The following is a 4,197-nucleotide window of genomic DNA, read 5'->3' on the forward strand; positions in this document are numbered from 1 at the left end:
ATTCTGTCAAGAGCATTGGCTATTTGATTTATTGTCAATCGCCTGTCACTTATCATCGTAGGGTGAACACGATCAATGTTTTCCTCGGTGGTGACAGTTGCAGAACTTTCAGACCTTGGGTCTTCTTAAACACTATCCCTTTCCCTCCTACATTCAACTACCCATACTTACATGCATAATACCTATTTCTTTACTACCCACAAGGGGGCTGAACACAGAGAGGACAAACAAACGGATTAAGTCGATTACATCGAACCCAGTGCGTAACTGGTACTTGATTTATCGACCCCGAGAGGATGAAAGGCAAAGTCGACCTCGACGGAATTTGAACTCAGAACGTAACGGCAGACGAAATACAGCCAAGCATTTCGTCCGGCGTGTTAACGATTCGGCCAGCTCACCACCTTATATGCATAATACCGTGTTGTGTGTTGTACCACACGCAAGCAATTTTTGGAACCTGAGCAGAATAACTCGTGCATATCATATTATGATAAATAGCTTCACATAGTTCGTTTTCATAAACCGGTAGACGTAAATGTACGACGCTATGTTATTGTAACGGTGAACGTAAATAGATGCGAGCTCGTTGGCACTTGTGTGTTTGTGTGGCCTCATAAGTTGAACAAAATCGGAGCAGTGTCTCGCATGCTTCGAATACCGGCGTCAAGAGGTTATGCTGTTCACTAACATGTTTGAAAAAATTTGCTTTACAAATTTAGCACACCTGTTAAAATTCTTTACTTTAGTAGTGCGAAATATTTTTACTACTGTCTTGTTAGATGGTATCTAACTTCAGTGTAGTCATCCAGCATAAGATTTCCTCCTCTCAGTCCAGATGATAATGATATTAATTGGTGTTTCCCTATAGGAGAATGTTTTCATACATCAGTCTATGAACCCTCGGATCAGCTGGAACCCTCGGATCAGCTGGAACTCTCGGATCAGCTGGAACCCTCGGATCAGCTGGAACCCTCGGATCAGTTGGAACCCTAGGATCAGCTGGAACTCTCGGATCAGCTGGAACCCTTGGATCAGCTGGAACTCTAGGATCAACTGGAACCCTCGGATCAGCTGGAATCCTCGGATAAGCTGGAACCCTAGGATCAGCTGGAACTCTCGGATCAGCTGGAACCCTAGGATCAGCTGGAACCCTCGGATCAGCTGGAACTCTCGGATCAGCTGGAGCCCTCGGATCAGCTGGAACCCTCGAATCAGCTGGAACCCTCGGATCAGCTAGAACCCTCAGATCAGCTGAAACCCTCGGATCAGCTGGAACACTCGACACAATATTACAAGCATTTAATTTTAATTTCTATCAACACCCCACTGAAAATATTGTAGCAGATACATATTCTTAGATTTCTGTTTATGGAAATTATTGTGGTGTATAATAAGGGTATTATTCCTGTACCTATCTGTTTGGGATCTCATGATCAAGGCAGAAATTGCATCTGTATTATTATACGTACGTACAGACAAGAAACATTGTAAATATACCTTGGGAAAGACAGTTAGAATGTATTTATTTATTTATTTATTTATTCAAACGTATATATATATATATATATTTTAATATATTTTCGTGTGTCATTGGCATTATTTTATATACACCTTTTTTCATATTATAGCTCTGGACTTGACGCAATTCTATTACGTTGAAGTTGTTAAGATATTTTGTGTGAACTTCGCACGAAAATATTCTCGCTTTATTCAAAGAATATATATGGTGTATATATATATATATATATATATATATATATATATATAACATATATGTATATGCATACCTGTGTGCATATGTGTATGTACATATACATACACATATATGTATGTATATACATACATATGCATATATCATATATATATATATACATATAAACGTATAAGTATAGGTTTATATATGTGTGTGTATGTATGTATGTATGTAGTATGTATGTATGTATGTATGTATGTATGTATGTATGTAGTATGTACGTATGTATGTATGTATGTATGTATGTATGTATGTATGTATGTATGTGTGTATGTATGTGTGTATGTGGAAAGGTGAAACCAGTATAATGTTGTTGAGCTTACTTTGAATTCATGTAATCCGAAGAAACAAGGGAAAACAGCAAACGAATTAAAACAGAAAGTGAAATGTCGAAGAGAAGATTTACACGTGTCAAAATTTAGCGAACTGATATCTCAGGGAAAAAGGAATTTTAATATAATGAATAGCAATAGTCGAAATAGCTTCCCTGCATTGAAAAACGTAGTGCACAACTTTTCAATTACCATATATAACTATATTATCTTTCTCTTATAGATATTTCAGCAGAATTTTTCAAATGAGAATCAAGCATTTTGGTGAATGTTGATAGTGGCTCGATACTAAAACAAAACCCAAACCTAACTAAATCATCTACAATAGGAATCTTTTTTTAATCAATCTATTCCCATGGTAAAAAAAAGATTCCGCGAAGGAGACTTCATAATTATAGGAGATGAGAAAGAGCAAAGTTTTCTTTTCCTGGTCATGTATTTCCCAAACGTATTTATAATGCCTATGAAATCAAATACTGTGAAATGTTTTGTGAATAAGCCTATACAGAGCTTCCAAGCGGTCGTTGTAACTGACTGAAATAGTTGTTGAACCATTTTAAGTTACACCATGCCGTTTTAAAAACGGAGAGCAGATCATAGATAGACATATATGTAGATAAAGGAGAAGAGTGATCAGGAATAGAATATTATTTCATTAAATGTCTACCAGAAGACAATTAACATGAAATACACGTATCACGTTAATAAGAATGAAAAGGGAAATGAGATTGTGATTTCAGTTTAGCGGGTGCTGTTTCTCTGGGTTAGTTCGAGGCTTTTTGTTGTCAGCGTGTTTCACACAATGTTCTCATTTAATAGTTACAACTTCATGGATGCTGAAATAACACCTTCGGCAAGGAAGGACTTGATATAATGGTGAGACGTTTATGATTGGTTCATAAACAATATGGTTTAGGAGATACAGTTGTGCTTGATAGGAAGCGATAATAATCTAGATACTGCCAAGTAGAGGACACTATAGTAGCGATAGAGACTTAGAAGAGGAGAAAGCACAAATACGGAGCAGAGTTGGAGTCAAAGAATTTGGTAGTATGCATGTGTGCATGTAACCTAATCTGGAGTGCACACATGTTCAACAAAGTCAATATGACTCAAAGGTGGAGTCATGGATTTTTAGAACTTCCCAGTCTGAAGATACTATTGTCATAACCATACTCTATTCTATGTTTGTTAGATGCTAACTTTAAATACTGATGTCTTCCGTGGTCTCCATATACATAACAAAACATTATGAGATGTAAAGCATTCCAGATCTCAACCGTGAAAGAAAAACAAAGCAAATGAATGTCATAACACGCCTTGATTATTAGAAATACCGAACAAAGCACAAAATCTATTCTCTCCCTTATCTCGAAAGACATCATTAAACAGCACCTTAACAAATTCCTCCATGAAATATCAAATTACCGATACCTGGTTGGATTTTGATCGACAATAGTTCCCTGGGTGGTGGTCCGTGGTATCTCCAAACTTGACTTAAAAGTCTTCACTGGGTAGTACAGTGAAGTTAGAAATAACCCCGAGCCAATAGATAATGTGTGTGTGTGTGTGTGTGTGTGTGTGTGTGTGTGTAAGATGTGTGTGTGAAGTGTGTGTGTGTGAGGTGTATGGATGTATATGTGCAGATTTGTATCTTTTGTTCTATGTATATATTCTCAATGCATATAGTTGCATGTCTAGACATGATCATATATACTTAAATTATGAACATCTAAAAAGCTGTACAGATTTTTACAGTCCCAGTGATGCCTTAGATCTGTAGTCATCGAATCAGCTTTCTCGTTTCGGGCTTTGAGAAGCCTAATTCCTGAAGATTGGTATTTAGGCAATGTGTTACATATCCCAGTGCTCCAATAGTTACAGGCAAAACGTGAACTTGTAATCCGGATAGAGTAACTGTAGAATTCTCAACAGTCTAGTGCAGGTTTTTTTTCCTTTTCACTGATCTTAGCTTTATGTTAACATCCGCTGGGCAGCTGATTTTCACAACGGTACATATTTCTATTCTTCATCATAAATCACTATGCCAGGTCTATTATGTTTACATTTTATTGTGGTTTTCACTACTGGGATATTCCACCAGTACTC

The 4,197-nt window shown here is 37.0% G+C and overlaps 1 long non-coding RNA gene across 1 annotated transcript in view; it reads right to left on the bottom strand.

Moving 5' to 3' along the window:
* LOC118766183 overlaps window positions 1-3,972 on the bottom strand; it is a 16,282-nt gene extending 12,310 nt beyond the window's left edge. The window contains exon 1 of the long non-coding RNA XR_005002101.1: window positions 3,845-3,972. This is a non-coding gene — a long non-coding RNA (uncharacterized LOC118766183). The remainder of the gene's footprint in view (window positions 1-3,844) is intronic.
* Window positions 3,973-4,197: the final 225 nt, after the last annotated feature.

This window comes from Octopus sinensis, linkage group LG1 (genome assembly GCF_006345805.1).
Source record: "Octopus sinensis linkage group LG1, ASM634580v1, whole genome shotgun sequence".
Classification (NCBI taxonomy): domain Eukaryota; kingdom Metazoa; phylum Mollusca; class Cephalopoda; order Octopoda; family Octopodidae; genus Octopus; species Octopus sinensis.